The sequence below is a fragment of the Bufo gargarizans genome, chromosome 4 (assembly GCF_014858855.1).
Source record: "Bufo gargarizans isolate SCDJY-AF-19 chromosome 4, ASM1485885v1, whole genome shotgun sequence".
NCBI classification, from domain to species: Eukaryota; Metazoa; Chordata; class Amphibia; order Anura; family Bufonidae; genus Bufo; species Bufo gargarizans.
The window spans coordinates 436162911-436188741 of record NC_058083.1 but is presented as its reverse complement, the minus strand read 5'-3'; the positions used below and the strand labels follow the sequence as shown (position 1 = coordinate 436188741).

Here is a 25831-nt window from a genome sequence, read left to right as displayed (position 1 = left end):
TTGTTAATGCTATAGAGGGAAGGGGGTCCGATGGGGGGCGCACACTGTGCCACCAACGAATTATTACAATAGAGGAAGGAAGGGGGGACGGGGGGGGCGCACACTGTGCCACCAACGAATTATTACAATAGAGGGAGGAAGGGGGGGCGCACAATGTGCCACCAACGAATTATTACAATAGAGGGAGGAAGGGGGGTGGGGGGCCGCACACTGTGCCACCAACCTATTATTACAATAGAGGGAGGGAGGGGGGGAGGCCGCACTGGCCACCAATGATATTCAAACTGGGGAGGGGGGGGGGTCTGCCCCCTGCTGCCTGGCAGCCCTGATCTCTTACAGGGGGATATGATACGTACAATTAACCCCTTCAGGTGTGGCACCTGAGGGGTTAATTGTGCTGATCACGGCCCCCTGTAAGAGATCGGGTGCTGCCAGGCAGCAGGGGGCAGTCATGTACACAGTTTGTAGTATATTCTAACTAGAAGCGTCCCCATCACCATGGGAACGCCTCTGTGTTAGAATATACTGTCGGAAATGAGTTTTCACGATCTAACTCATATCCAACAGTATATTCTAACATAGAGGCGTTCCCATGGTGATGGGGATGCTTCAAGTTAAAATATACCATCGGATTGGAGAAAACTCTGATCCGATGGTATAAAAGTGACTCCTGACTTTACATTGAAAGTCAATGGGGACGGATCCGTTTGAAATTGCACCATATTGTGTCAACGTCAAACGGATCCGTCCCCATTGACTTGCATTGTAATTCAGGACGGATCCGTTTGGCTCCGCACGGCCAGGCGGACACCAAAACGACACCAAAATCAAGGAAGACCCACTGACGAAAAAACGGTCACGGATCACGGACCTACGGACCCCGTTTTTGCGGACCGTGAAAAAATACTGTCGTGTGCATGAGGCCTTATCCAAAGATGTTGAAGAAGTAGTAACTGCTAGTATTGGGGATTTTGCTTGCTGTGTGGGTGAAACCAAAATTGCATAATACAATGTGAAAGGAAAATAGCAATTCTGTGTGTGCTAAATGCATTTACGCCTATAACTATGTCTAATGTATGATTCTGTATTACGTGTGTATTATTCAGCAACTTTGCTTCAAAGAAATAATGTATTTTCTTGCTGGCTTTGGAGAAAGAAATTAGAAGACAGTATTTATGGGTAATTTCCATTCCCGAGCATGCTGCTATTTCTTCCTTTTTATCTTGCTCCGAATCTCGCCTGTGTCATCTGACATCACGTTGTTGTTCTCAGAGACACCTGTTCCTTCTGCATCCTTTTATTTCGTTTGTTAGCTGTCTCTCCCTGCCATGTTTATTCTAATGACTTAATGTGATTCTAGCCCCCGTCCTTTAATCGAATGGAAGTTAGATTTTATCGGCTGCCCTTTGGAATTCTTGTTTGATTTCTAGCAAGGAGGCATTACGTTTTATTTGAGCATTTTGCAGAAATGCCATTTATTGGACGTTATATAAACCTGCTCCATGCTGAAGTCATGGTTACTGTGCTCGCCTTATCAGCAGCTCATTTGGTCCTTCCGCACTAACTCGCATCTCACACAAAGCACAAGGTGTCAGGTTTCATTTTTTTTCGATCTGCCTTGCAATTACCTCAAATGAAAGGTCCTAACTTGTTGTTCTGGCCTTTTAAACTGCAGTCACTTTTACTTTATTTCCACCAATGGTCCTAACAATTCAGTTAATTCTTATTTTCGACGTCACATTAACCTCTTAACGACCAGGCGATTTTCAAGTTTTTTTTACTCCCAGCCTTCCCAGAGCCAAAATATTTTTAGTTTTCCATCTCACATAGCTGTAAGAGGGCTTGTTTTTTGTGGGACAAGCTGTACTTTCTAATGGCACCATTTACGATTGCATACAATGTAGTGGGGAAGTAGGATTTTTTATTTTTATTGGGTGGAATAGTAAACAAATAAAAAAATAAAAATTAAAACACACAATTCCGCCTTTGTAAAAAACTATTTTTTTTCTTCGCATCACCATATTCTTACCCCCGTACCTTTTTTTTTTTTATCTGTACAAAGCTTTATGAGGGCTCATTTTTTGCGGGGCAATCTTTTTATTGATACCATTTTGGAGCGTGTATGACTTTGTGATTTTTTTTATTAAATTGTTTGTGGGAAGCAAAACAATAAAAAAAAAACTGCGAATTGGCCATTTTGAGTTTTTGTTTTCCTGTGATGTTTATTTTTTAATTAGTTATGTATTTTTATTTTTATTTTGCGGAAAAGGGTAACGATTTAAATTTTATTAGATTGCTTCTCTCATAGACTCCAATGCATTAGCATTAAAGTGTATAAGAATTACACTAATTTAGACGGTCTTAATAACCCCTATATCTGGCAGTGGATCTGCCGAAGTTATTAAGAGACGCTGGCCTCTACATAACTTGAATGTAAGGCAGCTTCCTAACTGGCTTACATTTAGACCATTTTCTACACCTAAAACTGGCCCGTCTCTGCCCATGCCACACTCACTTTTTTTTTAGATCTGGTGTGACCGTTGTGCAGCAATCTGCACCTGACATACACCCAATATAGACGTATTTCAGGATAATAAATGACCCCCTAAGTTCTTATGGAGCCTTAGTGTGGCAGCCTTGTTTCACTCAGGAGGTCGGAGGCTGCCGCACACTACATCCAGCTCCCCAAATCCTAACTAGGGGGAGCTAGTGCACGGCACAGTCACATTTGACCACGGCATCTGAGGGGTTAAATGTATGTGCTTGCCGTTATCATTGATCGCATACATAACCCTGGGTGCCTGTGCGAGTGGGCGCCATATTTAAAGTTGACATACAGATGTAGAAAACATTATTACAACACTTTTTTCGAAGACCCAGCCATTTTTTGTTTTGCCTTTTTTTACCTTTCCACTGTACAAGGACCATAAAGTTTTTACTTTTCTGTTTTCTATTTACCATATCATGTACTGAATAGTGAGAAAAAGTCTCTGTAGGGCAAAATGGCAAAAAAATAAAAATCTTCCATTTGGGTTTTATGTTCACTGTGTGCTAAATTGACACAATGACCTTACTCTGTAGTCAGTATGATTACAGCAATACCACATTTATACACATTTCATGTTTTACTACTTCTATTGGGCTGAAAAGGAACCCTATACTTGAAAGGAACCTCCTCCATTATTATGCCATTCTCATTATTATGCCATTCTCTAGCCCTTTGGCAAACTGCCAAATAGTTCAAATTTTGAGCTATCAGTCGAGAGCACCCGCTGCATTTTTTCTGCACCCCAGTTTCTATGTTTTCATGAACAGCTGAGTTGCTTGGCCTGGTTTCCACACCAAAACTATGACTTTTTGTGCACAATTCTTGCTTGAAGACCACTTCTGATCAGCTTTCTCCGAACAGTAGATGGGTGTACCTAGGCCCCACTGGTTTCTGCCAGTTATGAGCTAATGGCATTGGTAGATATCTGCTCTACCAAGTTTTCAGCAAATAGAGTTGGGGATTTGGTCAGGATTAATGGTGTCCTTAAGGCCTAGTTTACACGAACGTATGGCTTTTATGGTTTTTTGCGGTCTGTTTTTCACGGATCCGTTGTTCCGTTTTTGAGTTCCGTTGTGTTTCCGTTTCCTTTCCGTTTTTCCGTATGCCATGTACAGTATACAGTAATTACATAGAAAAAATTGGGCTGGGCATAACATTTTCAATAGATGGTTCAGAAAAAACGGAACGGATACAGAAGACATACGGATGCATTTCCGTATGTGTTCTTTTTTTTTGCGGACCCATTGACTTGAATGGAGCCACGGAACGTGATTTGCGGCCAAATATAGGACATGTTCTATCTTTCAACAGAACGGAAAAACGGAAATACGGAAACGGAATGCATACGGAGCACATTCCGTTTTATTTTGCGGAACCATTGAAATGAATGGTTCCGTATACGGAACACAAAAAAACGGCCCGTACACTCGTAAAAAAAAACGTTTGTGTGAACTAGGCCTAATGCTGAGAAATACAGGCAGATACATCATGCAATACCATCAGGGAGGCGTCTGACTGTCTCCAAATGTATTTGGCAGCAGGAAAATGATCCTTAACTTGCAGCCAATATTATTAAGAACCATCTTCAGTGTAAAGAAAAACAAGGGGCCCCCATAGGGCCCTGATCTCAACATCAAGTTTATACTGGATTAGCTAAAATGACAGAAGGACTTGAGCAAGCCTACATCCTTAGAGGATCTGTGGTTAGTTATCCAAGATGTTTGGACCAACCTCCCTGCCGAGTTGCTCCAAAAACTGTGTGCAAGTGTACCTAGAATTGATGCTGTTTTGAAGGTAAAGGTCACATCAAATATTGATTCAATATAGATTTCTCTTTTGTTCATTCACTTTACATTTTGTTAATAGATAAAAATAAACTATTAACACTTCTATTTTTGAAAGAATTCTTACTTTGCCGTATTCTCCACACTTGCATACAACTTTTGCATACAGTACTGTAGAAGAGTGAAAATGGCCTCAAGCTGTGTTTGCGCTATTATTTTTTAGTTTATTTTGTTTTGTTATAGGAAGAGAAAAATGAAAATAAAGACAGTGCCCGATCCATCACATGATGGACACCAATGACATCCAACAGACCCCAGTGGGGTTCGTTGGGTTTCTGTCATGGTTTCCAGTATTTTACCCAAAAAGTAGAACAGCATGCTCAGCTATTTTTTGCAGTTTTTTGTATTTTTTTTTACAGCATCTGCGACAGTGGTTCCTAACAGAGCTTTTAATGCAGCTGCGAGCACAGCCTTACATTAACACCTATATACGGTAGTTTTGAGAATATTTTTTCATCTGTTGAGTACAGGTTGAAATACATTTACACTAAATATACAATATGTTAAATTCCAAGCTGGAAATGAGCACAGCAATTAAAACAATATACTATGGAGCAGCATGATGTATTCCGGAAATTACCTAAAATATTCCTTTTTTGACACTTATCTTGCTGTAATCATCATACAAGAACATTCAGAACATTACTTTTGCAGTGTGGTTTTGTAATGTCTTACTCTTGGATTAGAGTCATTTTTATTGCATTATGTTATCTTGAAAATGTCTGCTATTTGTTACCTCCCAAGTTGCTGTGCTATGTGTTCTTCTCTGGTGTTTAGGATGATGGACCTTAATACTCTCTGGAGCAGCTTTTGGGCACTTTTTCATTATACATCTCTTCATCAGACATCATTTATGTGCAACCCATAGTGAAGAGATTTTGCCTCCTGTAATCTTAGCACTAGAGATGTTTAGGGCATTTATTTTAAAATAGCATTAGCCACATAGACTAATGTGCAGTGATGTACAAATTATGGTCTTTGACCTTTAAAGAAACTTCACAAAACATTAATAATGTCACAGCTTTTTCTTTGTGTTCATGAGCTACATGTTCAAAGACCTGACTTTGTGAAAAAAATGTTACTTGACTCAAAAACTCCATGTCAAAAAGTTTTGGGCGTCACACTACTTCCTTTATATATGGTCATGTGAAGATGTAAAAACAACCCTTATTTTTATTTTTTTACCATCTGTGCACTATATATGGTCTTCATTCAAAAATGATAAAACTAACGGTAACAAATTCACTGTGTAATCATTTATAAAACATTTACTGAAGTCCCAAAATCTAATGCTCGGTATGGTCCAATCTGAAGAAACAACCTCCACTAGCCGTACCAGTGTCTGACATGGACAGGAAGAAATTCTTTTCCACTTCTCAATTATTTACTTTTACAATGTATGAGGGGTGTTCAGCACATATGCCAATTCAATCCACCCCTCAGCATCTCAATGGGATTTAGAGCCAGGTTTGGACTTGGCCATTCAAAAACACTTATTTTCCAGTCACTACTTGGTGGATTTACTGGCATGTTTAGGGTCCAATTTCAGATAAGCTTCAATATTTTGGTAGATGGTCTTACATTATCCTCAAGCATCCTCTGGTACTGTGGGGACTTTATAGCTGGTATCAGGTTCTTCTAGGGAAGCCCTGTTCTTGGTTTTTACCAGTCTTGCCCTGATTAGTGTTGATCGAATCGAAGTCCACGAAATGGACTTCGATCCGAATTTCAGGGACAATTCAATTTGCCGCGAAGCCGAATTTCCTCATGCTTCATGGGAACGAATCAATTTTCCCTGAATGCCAGTAAAAAAAGAAAAAAAATATCACGTCACGTAATCACGAGCCGCATGAAATTTTGTACTGGATCTACAATAAAGATGGCGTTGGCTGGCTCTTTGCGATCCAATGTATGAGGGTAAGCATGATTTGATACATTTTTGTAAACATTTTTACACTGTAATATTGATGTCTGATGCCACGATCAGTGATGACTGCGCCATCTGAGGGGTACAACACGGGGGAAAGGGAGGGGTGGCGCAATCTCCATTTCCGGTCAATGCACACACTATTTATAAAGAAATGCTCTTCGTAAGTCGCCACAAAGCAAATTATTATTTTTTTATTCGCTGAAGCAGCTGAATCACATTTTCCAATACTTCGCTCATCACAAGCCCTGATGTTCCACAGCAAAGATTTCCTCCCAGCAAACCTCGTGTTTAGATCTAAATTATTTACAGTAGCCTCTCTCTTGATGGTAGACTCATGCACTTTGACATCAACATTGGTGAGATCCACCTGCAGGTCTAGTAATTCCAGGGTTTTTAGAGACTTCTCTCAGCATCTTTCTTTCTGCTCTAGGGATAAACCTGCTGGGTGCCCTGGTCTGGACAAGTTGGCAGTTGCCCACACATATATTATTTCCATCTTTCATCTTAATCTTATTTATGTACAATTGTTTTGTATTCTTTTCTAATTCACTTTTCCATTAACACAGCTATGACCCTACATCAGCAGCCATTTGACAGAACCTCTGTGCGGACAGCACAAAAGACTTGACAAACACGGGAGAATACCTTATAAAATAGTGGAAATGGTACAGAATTTCACCAAAGACTATATTAGTAAGTGCTATATAGACATCTTACATACACATTGATCAACAGTAACCAGAAAGTGGCCAACCTCTTTAAGGCAGTAATTTATAATGAGGTGAAAAAGAGCCTTATTACATGGGTAGTAGATTATAAGACTATTTATTGTGAATGATAATTCCTAAGAATGCTCATTTCCAACAATGCTCATTTCTCAAGTGATCTGATCATTTATGCGGCAGATAAATTCATTGTTTGTCAGCTTCTGACAAACAATTAAACAGCATGGGGACAAACTACAGTAATAACTATAGTTCATCCCAATACAAAGGGGTCACTTTCTCCAGCACTGAGCTTCCTTCTCCTCCATGTGACGTACAGTCCACATGTGCATTACTGCTGCTGGCCAATCAATGGCATCAGTGGTGCCCAAACATGTGACATGCCATCTACATGCATATCAATGCTGCAGGCCAGTCAGCAGTAACATTTCCTGTCCAGTAGGGACCAAAAGCAGAGGCAACTCGGTGCTGGACCCTGGAGCACCTGTGATAGGTGATACTTTCTTGCACCCTTTCCTGGTCTCAGAGAACCCCTTTAAGTGAGCAGCTGATCATCAGGACAGGTTTGGAGTTTCAAAACAACAAGAATGATTCCTTTCATAAACAGCAAGCTGAGATCTTGATAAACGCTTAATAATTGATATACAGATATTAATATATTCAATAAGGTTCGTCTACAGAAAATCACTGATGAGTTTTCATAGTGGCTTTCTACACCACCATATGCTCGCTGGTCCACACTGAATGCATCAAGCACAACAGAACCTGGCCGCTCTTGGAGCAAATCATTTATTTTTATTGCTCCCATAATATACTCCGCTTATTAAATGATGTGACTTTTATTGCCATTTACAAATCCCAGAGCCAAATGCTGCTTAAATCTCGTGGTTAATAGTGTCATCATAAGCCTTGATCTTCTGATTAATACTTGCTCTCTAATTTATATACCATAGATCAGAGGAGGATAATTCATGGTTCTTTAGATATTATTCAAGGTTACACTGCATTAAACACACAAGAGAAGTATCTTTTTCTTTCTAATGTGTTGGTAGCTTTTATGGAAATTTTGACCTCTTTATGGTTTAGGTCTTTTTTTTTCCAGCACATTTTGAATGCTTTTAAATATGAACAAAAGACTTTACGATTATTAGAAAATTGTCACTGCAAAACCTAATTTGGGATTGAAGGAAGACATTGGCGGCTTGTTAAGTCTCAGACAATGCTTTTAAAAGACCACTAGCGGTGAGCATATAGCCAAGAATTACACTGCCATATGTTACTGGACCACAATAAGACTGACTGTGATACAGGATATACAGGAAAGAGGTTGAAGGTGGTAAAAATACTTTTAGGACAACAGAGAAGGCTACAAATTGACCAATGTAAGTAAATATAAGTATTCAACACTATTGAAATCACTCTGGTTGCATGCTGTCAATGAATCCTAGTCTCTGTAGCTCTGAGAACAGTGCAATTTTCTTTCTCCTCTGGATATGACAACATGCCCTATCATGGTCACCCAAATATAGTCATTGGCCAACTATGTGTAAGAGTATTGGCCACTGTTTCCCAGCACTGCCACCACTTCTTAATAGAAATCACTGGCAGTAAAGTGATCAGACTGCAGCAAACCAGAGGCTGAAGGCATTTCCTAGCACTATGCCATAAATGTCTCTCCTAAAACATCTCTTTTATATATTCCATGTCCTTGATCTAAACCATCTTACTTCAGGTGACTATCCTTTCTAAAACACAATTTTGTAAATTAATTTTGTGATAATTAATGTATGTTTATGACGGCTGGACCACCATTTTCCTCATACAGACATCCGCATACCTTTCTGGCTGCCTGCAGCCTCAAGAGTGAGATTAGAAGGTTACTGCCTACAGATTATACACTCAACTCAATAATGAACCCATATCCAGAAAGCTAGCACCAGCTGTCTAGGGAGATCCCAAAAAAATGTTTTTAATTGCTACTCCACTTGTAATGCTTTCTGGGTCCTCTGCTGGTCTCTACTTCCTGCCTGCCCTCTTGACACAGTCAATTACTGACCCCATGGGTGGCCAGCTACAGCCAGTGACTGGCTGCAATGGTCACAATTCCATAGGAGTAAGAATAGGAAGGATCGAGAAGAGTCTGAATCGCAACAGCATGGGAATGGTAAGAGGACTATGACTTCTTTAGTAATTTTAGAACATTACAAACTTTTTTTTAATATACTTTCATGGCTGGACAACCCCCTTGAACTTGTTCATGGCTGCTTTGCACACAAGACCCTACATACCAGATAAGGAAGGAACAGACAGATACACTAGAACTAAAATAGGGATTTAGTTTTTATGTGTTATAAAGGCACTTGACAGGATCAAATGAAACCAGCTGCACAATGGGTGAATTTACATGGTGTGGGATGGTCACACAGGGAGCCACACTAACACTGCATTATGAGAAAACTGCATGTAATTAATTATTCTGCTTCACTATGTGAATACACAAATTACAACAGTGAAAACAGAATACAGAATATATATAAAAAAAAAGAAAGAAAGAAATCATGAGATTACAAAATTAAAAAAAATAATAAAAATATTTCGGTATATATATAAAAAAGAAATAAATGGGCAAATTACAAAATTAAAATTAAGAACAATGAATCAATCATAAATAAAATAATAAAATAAAAAAATCAACTTTACATTTCGTCGTTCCAACAGGCCAGATTCCCTTACGTCCTACCAGCAGCACAGATGGGGTTAACTGCCCCTGTGGACTGGTAGGACCGGCGGAATTTTAATGAGCCCAAGAACCAATAAACGATCTTCAGCTCCCTGAAAGGGAGGAGATCACCCCCCAGCCCACCGTGTTTTTTTCTGTCCTTTGGACAGGTTGGACTGGCGTATCGCTCCTTTTTGGAGCTGAGAGTTAGGGGCTCCTTTTTTTCTTTCTAATGTAAAGGATCGCCCCGTTTTTTTACATGGCTCTCTTTTTTGCCTTTATTTTCAGGCGGATCGCGGCGATTTGCTATACCTGGGGACAGCGGGGAGCGGGGTGTCCCCCTCCCCTCTTCTTTTCAGTTTTCTCCTGGCATCATACCGTTTTGGCCCAAAAGATCCTGGTTTACCCAGCTCATTCAGATGAGTCGGGGACAATACTGGAGACTCCCCCCGGAGCAGACCCTGGTGTCGTGGGACACTCACCTCTGCCCAGATCTGCACAGGTTCAACCTGACAGCCTGGAGGTTGATCAGCCCCTTCCCAACATAGAAGGGCTTTCCGAGTCGGTCCTGAGAACTTTGTCGCATTCCCGAGCAGAGTCTACAAACAAGGCCTACTCCAGGATCATGAGAATCTTCGTGGCATGGTGTGATTCCAAACAGGTGGCGTCTGCAGATCCGCCCCTTCCTGCGATACTACATTTCCTTCAGGACGGATTAGATAGAGGCCTATCTCCAGATACCTTGAAGGTACAAATGTGTGCCATCTCGGCCTGTCTCAACAGGCCATACTCTCGGGACCCACTCATCAGACGCTTCTTGAAGGGAGCGGAAAGACTAAAGCCTACTATACTGAAACCCATTCCCCAGTGGGATCTTTCAGTAGTGCTCAGGGGTCTAGCATCTCCCCCCTTCGAGCCTTTGGAGGAGGTTGATTTCAAATATTTAACTCTAAAGATGGTCTTTCTTCTGGCTATAGCCTCAGCCAAAAGAGTCTCTGAATTGCAGGCTTTCTCTGCAATTCATCCATATATTATTTTCTTACAGGACAGAGTACTCCTGAAGTTTTTACCATACTTCAGACCTAAGGTGCCTAATTTTCAAAATATCAACCAGGTAATCTCCTTACCAGTTTTGTTTACAGCCTCCTCCTCTGATACTCCAGCTAGAGATCCGCTGGATATTTCTAGATGCCTCCAGATCTATGTGGATAGATCCAGAGAGTTCAGGATAGATGAGAATCTCCTTATCCTGTTTGCCGGTAAGTCTAAAGGCCGTAAAGCGTCTAAAGCCACCATTAGTCGCTGGATCAAGGAGGCCATTAAGGAAGCTTTTGTCTCCCAAACCTTAGATCCTCCCGAGTTTGTGAGAGCCCATTCTACTAGGGCGGTCTCCACCTCGGTTGCGGAAAGAAGCCTTCTCCCCTTAGAGTTGATCTGTAAGGCGGCCTCCTGGAGCTCTGAGTCAACCTTCATCTCCCATTATAGGATAGATGCTAGGATGGCAGAGTTTTCGGCTTTCGGGCAGACAGTTCTTACTTCTGCCAGGCATGAGGACCCTCCCTAGGGGTTTTATCTTGCTATCTCCCCATCTGTGCTGCTGGTAGGACGTAAGGGAATCGTTAATTTCTAACGATAATTTGTTTTCCCTTAGTCCTAACAGCAGCACACAAATATCCCTCCCTAACTTACATCATACTTGTTAAAGACACGGTGGGCTGGGGGGTGATCTCCTCCCTTTCAGGGAGCTGAAGATCGTTTATTGGTTCTTGGGCTCATTAAAATTCCGCCGGTCCTACCAGTCCACAGGGGCAGTTAACCCCATCTGTGCTGCTGTTAGGACTAAGGGAAAACAAATTATCGTTAGAAATTAACGATTTTGCTCTGGGCATTCAGGCCAAAAAGTTCACCAAATACAATTTCCAGTCAGGTTCCCACTGTCTTATATTTTGCAAAAAAATTGGAAACCAGTCATAGGGTAAATAGGTAATAAAGGGGGCAAGTAAAGAAATTAATGTAAATTGCTTTTAAAACATTTTTATTTTTCCTATTATTATTACCGTATATGCTTTAAATGATAGATCCTAATTCCCTATTTTTCTTTTAATTCTGCTCATTTATTTTTATATTAGCAAGCTTGTCGCCTATCAACATTAGCCATAAAGTCTGCTTTCTCTTCTGCAATATCGAGAGGGAATGATCAGAAAACCTACTGAAATTGTCTTAAGTTGTCAAGCGATTTTTATTGATTTTACTTCCAAGAGATGGAATTAGGAGATTGAAGTGTGGTAGCCATTTAATTCCGGTACAAAGGAGACATGCTAGATCTCTTGTTTGCCTTCATATACTCCTCCTTTGCTATTCTGCTGCTGGCCTCACAAAAAGCGCGCCTATTTACCTCTAATTAGACTGCGCACTGTACAGAGCTGCATTAGTCCCACTCAACTACTCAGTCAATACTGTAGCCGTTCCCATTCCCCAGTCTTCTCTTAGGAAAAAAAAAAACTATTAGAAGGGTTTGAACAATAAGAACAAAATGATACAGCTTTCATGTAAATGTGAACCTATTTATCCCTGGTACATTCCAGAAGCAGCAAGGTTTTTTCCCCCCGCAGTGTACTTTTCAGACCGCGCTCATTTCATATTCATCATGCATGTCACATTTAGCATAATCTGATTGGTAATTATTATTGTGTAAAATCTTTTTGTTAAACAGATTCATATCTTTTACCCAGTCCTCCGGAAAAAAAAAACTAAACCTCAGTATACAAGATCTGTACTCATTCTTCTGCCCTAATGTCTCTATTACCTATTATTGGTTTGGCATTTATTATAATTATCTCATTACACATGCAATTTCATCTTGGCATCTCATTAAAATTGCAATAATTATTTAATCACTTTTAGCCTGATGCAAACAATGGCCCATATAAATTGGGTCTAAGTGAAAAGGCCGGTGGGGTTAAAGCATTAGCTGTGCCGAGGCTTGCCTGCAAATACGAGCCATGAAGTGATTCCTCCATAGGTGAGCGGCGCGCTAAGAGGATGAGCAGTTAATGTGAGCACAAGTGGCACGGATTGAAGAGTACAGATAGGCCCATTTCATATCTGAATCCTGCCTCAATTACTTCCCTTGAATATAAGCTTCATTCTTTCGGTAGACAATGTTCTTTTCAATACAACTGAAATGTTATTTTCTGCTACAATTATCTATTTTGCTATAGGATTACAAATGGAAGCTAATGAATATCGCATAGTATAAAAATGATGGTTGTGAAAGAGCTAAATGGCCTGATGTACTTCGCATACAAGCAATATCATCACATGTCTGATGTTATGAAGTTCTGGCTAACAAAAGACAAGACATCAAAAAAGCTAAATAGAATGAAGGGGAAAAATACACTATGCATTTACTAAAAAAAAAAGGATGTCTTCAACAAACAACCCTCGTTATTTGCCCTAGTAAGGTATATTTAAAGGGCTTCTGTCACCCCACTAAAGTATTTTTTTTGGGGGGGGCTAGTTAAATTCCTTATACTGCGATATATGAAAATATAATGGTCTTACTTTCCTTCAGCAGTTTCTTCTAAAAACAAACTTTTATAATATGTAAATTACGTCTCTACCAGCAAGTAGGTGTCACGGATGGTGTAACAGAAAACAAGAAGTTACAAATAAGGATCCGACTGGCTTGATCCGAAACTAAAGAACAAAAGGGTGACCCCTATTTAAGCCCTGAAACTCTCCGTCTTCTCAGCCCATGCAAAGATGTCCATGATAGAAAATTGCATGCCCTCGTGCCTCGACTGTATGACACCTGAACACCCTATAATAGTGAGGGGACACGACCACCGGCTCCCTACACTTAATACGGAGGGAGTCAGGGTCACCTAGGATCAAGCAAACAGGAAAACACAAATGAATGAACAGACTTATCTGTAGAAGCATCAGTTGTAGCATCCAACATGTACACACTCCAGGAAGTTGTATAAACCGCAAAGTGATGCAGTATGGGAGGGGATTTAAAGGGATGCAATCAGTGCAACTAGATGACAGCTGAGAGAGGAAAACGAGATGACAAAATGAAAACAAAACAAAAGAACCTCAAGCAGGAGGTTCTGAAGAACGTCTGTCAGAGCTTCTCAGATGTCTGGCGGTGACAGTAGGGCGTCTATTTGCTGGTAGCCGCCGCAAAAAACTGCCTCCTCGTCCTGTTGATTGACAGGGCCAGCCGCGATCTCCTCCTCCGGCCGGCCCTGTCAGCATTTCAAAAATCGCGCGCCTGTGTTCATTTGGCGCAGGCGCTCTGAGATGAGGAGGCTCGCCTCCTCAGCACTCCTTCAGTGCGCCTGCGCCAATGACGTCTTCTCTTTCGGTGATGTCATCGGAGCAGGTGCACTGAGGGAGAGCTGAGGAGGCAAGCCTCTTCATCTCAGAGCACCTACGCCAAATGAACACAGGCGCGCGATTTTTGAAATGCTGACAGCCGGCCGGAGGAGGGGATCGCGGCTGGCCCTGTCAATCAACAGGACGAGGGGGGTGTTTTTTTGCAGCGGCTACCAGCAAGTAGACACCCTACTTACTGGTAGAGACCTAATTTACATATTATAAAAGTTCGTTTTTAGAAGAAACTGCTGAAGGAAAGTAAGTAAGACCATTATATTTTTATATATCGCAGTATAAGGAATTTAACTAGCCCCTCCCCCCCAAAAAAAAATGACTTTAGTGGGGTTACAAAGGTGGGTCCACCATGAAAGACCTCCATTTGAGATAAAGTGAAGAGTCAAGTTTGGTATAACCTTTAGTACAGGAGAGACACAGGGTGCCTATATAAAAAACAATGGCATGGTAACTTTGTGCATCCTATTCTGCAAACCCCTTTCGACCTTCCAGATAATTCCCCCTTTTCATGGTCCAAATGCAGTAGCTTCAGTTATGTCAGAGAGGGTGCTGTTTTGACAACTTCTGCTACACACCCTAAGGACACATTCACTCGACAGTGTCTGACAGCAGTTTTTTTTAGAGTCAGTGTCTAAGGGGCTATTCAATGGGCACATTTTTAATGGCTTGTACATAATAAATATGTACACCCTGCTCCATTCAGGGGTTAAAATATATATACTCGCCTCATCCACTCGCACGCGCATGAGACACTTGCTCCTTACTAGAGGCAGAAGGACCCACTGCACACAGCGTGGTTACATCACATGAGGCTGTGAGCGTCAGGTCCGGGTGCCTCCAGTGAGGAGTGAGTGTCCCTGTGTGTGCAAGTGAATGAGGTAAGTATGGTTGTTTTTTTATTTTATTAATTTGTTGGCACTAATGGGGGTCGTGGTCGTGTGGGGGCATTACTGTCATTATTGTACATTAATGGGAAACATTATTATGGCCACTATGAGAACATATATACAGGGGGCACAATGAGGACAATTATACAGCGGGCACTATGAGGACATTCTGTATATACAGGGGACACTATGAGGACACTGGGAGCACTATAAGGCTATTATAGATATTGAGGGTACTAAAGAGGCCATTATATATTTAGGAGGCGCTACAGAGGGGCATTATATATACTGAGGGCTCTGTGGGGGGACATAATATATACTGAGTGCACTGCATGGGTTAGGATAAAAAAAAAGCCTATGAAATGATTACATTTTTAATGGCCGTTAAAAATTGATACATCCATTGTTCACATGACTGTTGCTGCCAATCGCTGGTCTCAGTGGTCACAATACATTAATGTACACATGTACAAAAGGCCAGTGACTGTCTGCAGTAATCACATGCACAATGAACTTGATGGCACTTGATCACGACAGTTTTAGCATGGACCAGAGCAGCAGCAGTGAAGTCTGGAATGGCTGGACATTTTAAACGTAAGTCCATTTTACCAGTTATGAAAACTGGCCTTCAGTTTCACTTTAAATAGTGGCTGGATGCACCACCACCACTGCAACATCATGATCCTTTGGGTCAGGGTTTCTCAACTCCGGTCCTTGGAACCCACCTAGCGGTCAATATTTGAGAATATACCACAGAGAATACCTGTGGTAAGTCCTGATACATGGACACTAATTATATCACCTTCTCAATACTAAGAAAATCCTGAAAACTTGACTGGTAGGTGGGTCCTGAGGACCGGAGTTCAGAAACCCTGCTTTAGGTCATTGATAAAAATGGTGCAATACTGCCACTGAAAATGTAGCTTTCTCCAAAATGTAGCTATTTTCACTGAAGTTTTTCTACCATAGCAGTCTGGAGGGGGAAGGGGGAACGTTCCACCAAGTCCCTGTTCCTCGTCTTATGGCTCTTTGCAGATATACATTTTTTTATTCAGTGGCAATGTAATGCCCCAGAGTGGTTCACCCCGCTACTGCTTCACTCCGCTACTGTCTTTATTGGTCTAACCTCATGTCATCTTTTGTATTTATTTTAGGTCCACTACACTGTGCATTCCTATTTCTAATGTTACTGTTATGTTAACATGTAATGTGCCTGGTTCACCAGCAGGTGGCAGCAAACATGGCAGAGCTACAGTTAGGAAGAATGGAGCTTTCCATTCCATTCTAACCCCCCTGTGTGGAGCAGTGGGCAGGAAGGGTGGGGAGCAGTGAGAGTCAGTCTGCTTATCCCCTGCTTGGGGGAAGGTGTGCAGGGCATGTCTCTCCTGGACATGCCCAAGTCAGCCAGAGCACCCTCAGCTCTGCTGGTCATGGAAGCCAAAGCTTGAAGCCTCAGGAGCCAGGAGGAAAATTCTCTGGTATAACTTAAGAGTCGGACTACAAAGTGAAGTGCAGCATAAAGAAGAAGCAGAGTATTAAGCAAGCCTATCAGTACAGCAGAGAGAGAAAGCAAGCAGAGTTATTGAAGAAACCTACCAACCAGTTTAATGCTAAAGCCTGCTGGGACCAAAACAAAGCCTGTAAACCATTTTAGAGAACGTTGATGCAAAGTAAAGCTGCCATTTAATGTCATACAAGGTCTGGACTTAAATTATTTCCTTCAAATCTCTCAATTATTCCCCCTCTTTATTGCTTCAGAGCCAAAGCCTGGTGTCCAGACGTATCCAGGTAGGAGCACCGTGACACATGTAAAGGGCCTCACTATACCACTCGCCATTTCCTACATCTGGGTCGCATCTTAAAGGGCCCTAGGGGGAGGCGCCCCTATGCAGCAACGCTTTGTGGAAATGATAGACTTCAACACTAAACTTTTCTCTTTGCGCCTTCATTCATACTGTTTACCAAAATGAATTTTAGCATTCATGGAAATAATTAGGTATTACACACATTCATCAATTGTATATTTAAGTGATCCAGTTTTCTTTTATGTGCAAAGTTCTGCACTGCGCTAACGATTCAATAGAAGAATAGTATAAAGGGAGCAATGCTTTTGTTCTATCACAACCTGAAACATGAATACACATTTCAAACTAAATGACAAATGACATCAGCAGTAGGTTTTACAGGGAAAATCAATCACTTCGGAAGCCTCCCACCTACACCCCTGCTCTGTAAACAGCTTAGCATGCATTAAGCACTTGGATCATCACCTAATCACTGTTTGTGCAGGGGCAGATTTGGCATTTCTGGGCCCCCAAGCAAAGTTATGTCTGAGGAGCCTTGTCACACTGCTATGCTCTTTCACCGCTAATATAGTGACCATTTATGGGACCCTCAATAGTAAAGTGCCTCCTTATGTGTCCCTCAGATGATATGATTCTCCTTATATGCCCCAAACCCAGTATAATACTCCCTTATGTACCCCCAGCATAATATAGTGCCACTTTAGTGTCTCCAAAATGAATACTTACCTAGTTCAAGTTCCCATGATGAACGGTGCAGATCTCTCACTGCAAATCTGCTCTGCTCTGTCCGGGTGAATGGCTGTCAGCTCCCTGTTCCACCACTGTATCAAACTATATCTGCATCCTGAGGACATGGATACAGTTGAAAGTGGTGCTGCTACAGAGGAAAGCAGGGGGTCCCCGTAATCTCTTGATCCCCACGCAATTCCATGAACTGTGTGGTGGCCAAATCCACCAGCGCTGAGGTGTTCTGGATCAGAGTTACTCTACCATTGTTTTCATTATGCTGCCTGATGTAATATAGTTTGTTAGAAATAATTTAGAGATTTACCAAGAGGGGAATTTTTTAAGTCAGTTTTGCGTTCTGTGTTGCCGCCAATGTCACCCAGTCTAACACTTCTGTATTTTTAATGCCAAAAAGTCACAAAGCCCTAATTTGCAGCTTTTTAAAGCCATAGATTTGGAGTGCAGGGTTTCATAAATCCTCTCTTTGCCTTCATAAAAAGTAAAACGGAACTTTTTGAACTGACATTTTATCTATAACCTGTAACCTCCAGTAGATATGGTCCTACTCAAAGGATGGTCTTCAAAGGATGGTCTACTCAAACATCGTGGCTAACAGACAATGTATACATAGGAACTGAAACTCAGTAAAAAAAAATTGGTCTAGGGCTGGTCTTCTCAAAGATGTGATCTTTCGGTATTACAATATTTACTACATTTACTTTTGTGTATTATGGCTACTTTCCTAAGAATTTAGTTTATGAATTTTAAACAAAATGTAAAGTCTGCATACGATAATCTGTACTTGGTAAACAGGTGCCTTTACAATAAGCTGATCATAAAATGTCCCACTGCTGGAAGCTCCAGCAATCGACAATTATTTGTAGGGAAAGCTAAGGAAGTAAGGACGCTTCATCTGTGCAGATCTTGTAGAAATGTCTGTGACTGAAAATCAGTTTCATTCATTTGAATGGAGTTGTTATGGTGGAAGTACATGAATTTCTCCAAGCCCCATTTAGATGTATGGAACTGATTTGCAGTCACAGACATTTCTGTAACCAAACCTTCCAGTGTGTGAAAGTACCCCAAGTGTTTCAGTTTTCCCTGCGGTGCCACCTTAGAAGAATTTAAGCATTACACAGTGTCCACTGGAATCACTGGGTTATCTGTGTGAAGAAGGACAGGGCAGGTCCTCCAGACCAAGAGATGCTCCTTGTAAGTACTGTCCACTCTGGCCAAGAGATGAGGATCCTGAAAAGGAGACCACTCCACCGGTGAATGTACAGAATTCTGATTTGCTTCACTGAACCTCACCTCATTCTGACAGCTATGCAATGGTTAAACCCTTCCTTGGTTCTGTGTTCAGTTGCAAGGCTGCTTCTAATATGTTAGACACAAATCCTGGCTATGGGGAAGATTTCATTATCTCAGACAACCCCTTTCACAGAATCCTTAGTATGTGAACATGGCCTTCCCCTCTACACCCACTAACCCATGCTGCACTTCCAGTGTGCATCATTGGAGGAAATATAGACACTGCTGCTGTAAACTAACTGAAAACAAAGTCCTGCATAACGGAAACCAGGCGGATCCGTTATGCTTACCCATAGACTTCTATTATGACAGATCAAAATGGAATGCCTCTTAAAGGCTTCTGTTTTACATTCAGTCTACGAATATTATAACGTAATCCATAATGGAATTCCTACACCACCCAAACCCCGAACCCGAACCTTTAAAGTTCGGGTTCACTCATCCCTATTCCCGAGCATTGCCCACTCTATCGGATCATGTAAGAAGGCCCTTAGATATCTCCTCCTCTGTATTAACAAATAGTTGAAGTTACTAAATGTCCTGTAGCAGGCAGGAACTCACTGATGTCACGTGCCTGCGCCGCCTACTTCATTCATAAAGTAGTCGGCGCAGGCACGTCACGTGGCATCAGTGAGTTCAGGCCGGCCGCCATGCTCTGCCTGCTACAGGACATTTAGTAAGTACAGTAGTACAGATGGGGCAGGGGATCGGAACGTCAATTAAAGCTATTATTATAAAATGTTTAGGCATTAAGGAAGTGATTGAGCGGTGGGGCCGGAGTACAGTGACCGCACCGGCCCCGCAGCATTTGCACGACACAGGCCCCTCCTTCCTTCCCCTCCCACAGGTTTAGCTATGGTATATGAGGGCATCTGTGCATGCCACTATTTTAAGTTAGGAGATATGTGAATGGCACTGTTATGGGGTGGGGGATCTGTGGGTGACTCATATATAGCAGTGCCATCCACAGATCACCCCCCCATAACAGTGCCATCCACAGATCCCCCATAACAGTGCCATCCACAGATCCCCCCATAACAGTGCGTCATCCACAGATCCCCCATAATAGTGTCATGCACAGACCACCATTAATTCAAAACCCACCAAAAGCACACCTTTTGGTTAAAACATTTTTTTATCTTATTTTCCTCCTCAAAAACCTAGGTGCGTCTTATGGGCTGGTGCTTCTTATAGGGCGAAAAATGCGGTATGTGTATTTTTATATAGCGTATGTGAACTTCTGGTTTCAACAGTATGTATAGGTTTTTAATGTCTAAATAGTGCAAAAAAATAAAAAATAAACTTTGAGGTTTTTTATTACATCACCATATTCTGACCCTCATACCTTTTTTATAGTTCTATCTACTGAGCTGTGTGGGGGCAATTTTTTTTCGGGAAAATCTGTAGTTTTTATTGATAACATTTTGGAGTGTGTGTGACTGATCACAGTTTATAAAAAATTTTTAGGTAAGAGAAGCGATAAAAAAATGGCAAATTGGCCGTATTGGAAAAACATTTTTATATTTTAATAGTATGGGCGTTTTCTGTCCCGGTGATACACATGATGTTTATACTTTTTGTTATTCATGTATTTTTTTTTTTTTTTTTAATGGATAGGGTGGAGATTTAAACTTATATTTTTAAATTTAAAATTTTTTTTTTAACGTTTTAATGAGTTTGAAGCTCGCATTTGAGCCTACAAAATCCAATAAAAAAAAAAAAAATTCAGAACAATCATTTAAATCAATTACCGGCATCCTCACTGGCTGCAGACTATGCCGGTAAGAAGCTTGCGCTTCCGGGTTTTTCACCCTTTAGATGCCTTGATCTCACTTAATGGCATCTAAAGGCTTTAATGACAGGAATCGGCTTAATAAAGCGTGCTGCACGTGCGAGCGGGCGCCATGTTTTCAGTTTACTAGTAGCGAAGACGTGAAAGTAGAGAAGGCACAGCAGTTTCAGAGAAAGTAGAGCCTCATTTGCGTATATAAAATTTCATTTTTCTCAGTAATGCAGGCACATATGAACATGAGACCAACATAGATGTTTTCAGCTGCCCAGCGCACATGGAACAGGTCAGCCAGTGTAATAGGTACAAATCTGCTGACAGATGCCCTTTAAAGGGAATCAGTCACCAGTTTTCAGCTGCCTTCTCTTTTAATTCCTAACAGCTCCAGCACATGCCAATGAGTCCCCATATTCATGAGCTTGCGGCTCTCCCCGCCCACCTGCCTCTGATTGACATATTTCCATATGAATCAGCAGCAGGTGAGCGGGGCAGCCATGAGCTCATGAATATGGGGATTCATTGGCATGCGCTGGAGCAATACAAGATTTTGGCAAAATGGCTTGGTTAACTAAAGAAAGTGACCCAGTATTTTGCCAAGTAGATCTGTCACTAATTTATGTTGCCTTTAGTTGGGACACCATAAAAATGGTGACAGATTCCCTTTAATATAACTGTACCATAGAGCATTTGTTTAAAGGACATAGATATAGATAAGAATATAATATATATATATATATATATATATATATATATATATGTGTATGTATAGAAAAATTGATAAGCAGCACACAAATTCAAAGGCGGTGCAATTCCTTGAAACGGATCACGGATTTGATCCAGCTAGATATATGTAAAGAAAATCCAAGGCAGCACACAGACATCCGTGAAAAAAAGGGGTATTTTATTCACCCATGTCTAGACAGCAACGTACCTGAACCCAATTGAGATGGTTTGGGGTGAGTTGGACCGCAGAGTGAAGGCAAAAGGGCCAACAAGTGCTAAGCATCTCTGGGAACTCCTTCAAGACTGTTGGAAGACCATTTCAGGTGACTACCTCTTGAAGCTCATCAAGAGAATGCCAAGAGTGTGCAAAGCAGCAATCAAAGCAAAAGGTGGCTACTTTGAAGAACCTAGAATATGACATATTTTCAGTTGTTTCACATTTTTTTGTTATGTATATAATTCCACATGTGTTAATTCATAGTTTTGATGCCTTCAGTGTGAATCTACAATTTTCATAGTCATGAAAATAAAGAAAACTCTTTGAATGAGAAGGTGTGTCCAAACTTTTGGTCTGTACTGTATATATATATACACACACACACACACACAGTTACAAGAAAAAATGTGAACCCTTTGGAATTATATGGATTTCGGCACAAATTGGTCATAAAATGTGATCTGATCTTCATCTAAGTCACAACAATAGACAATCACAGTCTGCTTGAACTAATACCACACAAATAATGTTACCATGTTTTTATTGAACACACCATGTAAACATTCAGCCCTTGGATTTAATAACTGGTTAAACTTCCTTTGGCAGCAATAACTTCAACCAAACGTTTCTTGTAGTTGCAGATCAGACGTGCACAATAGTCAGGAGTAATTCTTGTCCATGCCTCTTTACAGAACTGTTTCAGTTCAGCAATATTCTTGGGATGTCTGGTGTGAATCGCTTTCTTGAGGTCATGCCACAGCAGCTAAATCGGGTTGAGGTCAGGACTCTGACTGGGCCACTCCAGAAGGTGTATTTTCTTTTGTTGAGCTTCAGCTGGTGGACAGATGGCCTTAAGTTCTCCTGCAAAATGTCTTGATAAACTTGGAAATTCATTTTTCCTTCGATGATAGCAATCCGTCCAGGCCCTGGCGCAGCAAAGCAGCCCCAAACCATAATGCCCCCACCACCATACTTCACAGTTGGGATGAGGTTTTGATGTTGGTGTGATGTGCCTCTTTTTCTCTACACATAGTGTTGTGTGTTTCTTCCAAACAACTCAACTTCGGTTTCATCTGTCCACAGAATATTTTGCCAGTACTGCTAAGGAACATCCAGGTGCTCTTGTGCAAACTGTAAACGTGCAGCAATGTTTTTTTTGGACAGCAGTGGCTTCTTCTGTGGTATCCTCCCATGAAATCCATTCTTGTTTAGTGTTTTGCGTGTCGTAGATTCACTAACAGGGATGTTAGCATATGCCAGAGACTTTTGTAAGTCTTTAGCTGACACTCTAGGATTCTTCTTTACCTCATTGAACAGTGCGCGCTGTGCTCTTGCAGTCATCTTTACAGAACAGCCACTCCTAGGGAGAGTAGCAGCAGTGCTGAACTTTCTCCATTTATAGACAATTTGTCTTACCGTGGAGTGATGAACAGCAAGGCTTTTAGAGATACTTTTATAACCCTTTCCAGCTTTATGCAAGTCAACAATTCTTAATCGTAGGTCTTCTGAGAGCTCTTTTGTGCGAGGCATCATTCACATCAGGCAATGCTTCTTGTGAAAAGCAAACCCAGAACTGGTGTGTGTTTTTTATAGGGCAGGGCAGCTGTAACCAACACCTCCAATCTCATCTCATTGATTGGACTCCAGTTGGCTGACACCTCACTCCAATTAGCTCTTGGAGATGTCATTAGTCTAGGGGTTCACATACTTTTTCCAATGTTAATGTTTACATGGCGTGTTCAATAAAAACATGGTAACATTTAATTCTTTGTTATGAGTTTAAGCAGACTGTGATTGTCTATTGTTGTGACTTAGATTAAGATCAGATCACATTTTATAACCAATTTGTGCAGAAATCCATATAATTCCAAAGGGTTCACATACTTTTTCTTGCAACTGTATATACAGTATATATATAGTGGGGATTTGCTCTGGTAGGCAGATTAGCGGACGCAGTAGAGAGGCAAAAACAAAGTCTTTAAATGAAACAGTTCAGTGTTTATTCAAACCATGACAAGTCCACAGAACAAAAAACATTCACCTTGTCAGCGGAAATGTGGCTTGGGCTGGTTATCTGGCAGGTTGGGCAAGACTTGCAATACTGGATTTACCCGGTACAGCATCTCCTGTTGATCCACAAAAGGTTCGGAACATAGACTCGGCCACCGGTTGTTGTGGCTCACCCTCAACTACTAAAACATTTTCCCAGGCTCGAGAAAGAGTCGGGTCCTGGCGCTGTGCTGTACCAAAAATTATCTCCAGAGCTGTTGAGGTCTGCCAAATCCGGACCCGGTGGCAAGTCCTCCACGTCTACCACCATCACACGTAGCGGGGTTGTCTCCCCCTCTTCCACCAAAGTGGCGGTCACCCCTACCACTGGCCCTTCGGTCTCAGGTTCCCAGGGTTCTGGTGTCCCCCCTGAGCCGGGCCACTCTGCTAGGGTTATCCCTGTCTCATGTGTATTGGTGACTCTCGCCTCAGGCCACAGTGAACCGGGGAAGTCTCTCCCAATTATTAGTTTATACTATAATATTGTGGCAACAGGTGAGTTCACCTGCCAGTCACCATTGATAGAGAGACCAGGGCTGTGGGATAGTCCTTTAAGTGCACCAGGGCAGCTCTTACCAGGGACACCAGGCTCCATGAATCCAGCAGTGCCACTGCCAGGGTATCTCTCACTTCCACCTGGCACAGGGATGGCCAACCTGTGGCTCTCCAGCTGTTGTAAAACTACAACTCCCACTATTCCCTGCTGCAGGCTGATAGCTGTAGGCAGACTGGGCATGCTGGGAGTTGTAGTTTTGCAACAGCTGGAGAGCTGCAGGTTGGCCAGCCCTGGTCTATAGTCTCGGAGGTACCTGTGGCACACAGCTTCTTGGCATACAATGGTAGCCATAGTTGGTATCCATGGGTTGGCCCTTATGTGTCCAGGCTCCTGACACCGCTAGTAGACCCCCGGGGCTGGGTCTGCAGGGGGTACGTCCCGTGCGGAATTTGCTGCCACCAGCCGCCGGGTCTGGGGTGGAGATTTCCGGGGTTTGACTGGCCACCTCCCAAAAGAACCCCCTGTAGATTTCTGGTGGCCTCATAGCGCTCCACCAGGTCGACCATCTCTAAGGCATTACCAGGAGACACCTGGCCAATCCAGTGCTGAAGGGGGTACGGCAAAGCCCTCCAGAACACATCCGCCAACAGACGGTTCAGCATAGCAGTGGGAGTCAGTAAGTCAGCCTGCAGCCACTTTTTAAACCGGTGTAGCAGGTCATAATACAGCAGTCTAGCGGGTTCAGCCAGGTTAAATTCCCACTGATGCACCCGCTGGGCCCGGAACAATACATTCACCCCCAGTCTTACCAGGATCTCACCTTTTACGGTCGGGTAGTCGGCCGCTTGATCATCGGGTAGATCAAAAAACACTTGCTGGTGTCCAGATGCCAGGAACTGAGCGACGACCTCAGCCTACTGGTCTTGGGGTAACTTTTCTCTCACGGCCACCTTTTCGAATACCGCCAGATAGGTCTAGACGTCATCCGAGGGGGTCATCTTAGTGATCGACGCACGGACAGCTTTACGGGCATCGTGGACATTCTGGGCCACTTCTGCCGCTTGCAACGCCATCACATGCTGTAATAGCAGCTGGTTAGTTTCCTGCTGCTGCTTGTTAGCCTCCCGCTGCTGCAAGTTGGCCTAAACTAGGGCTTTCACGTCCGCCTCCATTTTGTCAGGGGACACGGGTCGTAACCTTGCCGGCTTAATATAGGACATACACTGGTGCACGGGAAAAACTAAAACTTTTCGGCTTTCAGGCCTGCCTCACTCCGTTTGCCTGCATCCACCAACCATTGGTGGGGATTTGCTCTGGTAGGCAGATTAGCGGACGCAGTACAGAGGCAAAAACAAAGTCTTTAACTTAAACAGTTCAGTGTTTATTCACACAAACAAAATGATCGTCTTAGTTCGTCGTCTTAGTGTTCATTCACACCATGACAAGTCCACAGAACAAAAAAACATTCACCTTGTTTTGTCAGCAGCAGTCCACAACATGCTTTAGGGGCCTGCTTCCCAGCAATGCGGCTCTTAGCCCTTTAGCATGGCACACATCCTTAGATCTCAAAACACAGAGACTCCACAGTTTCCCTGTCAGATGGAGGATAATCCACACCACCTGACAGTGCTTCCTGTGCTTTTATATCCCAAATCCAGACCTGG

General features: G+C 42.2%; 1 protein-coding gene across 1 annotated transcript in view; it reads right to left on the bottom strand.

Moving 5' to 3' along the window:
- The window catches only part of CFAP61 (cilia and flagella associated protein 61), a 291524-nt gene that overhangs the window by 44133 nt on the left and 221560 nt on the right, over positions 1-25831 (bottom strand). The gene's annotated exons all lie outside the window — the stretch shown is intronic.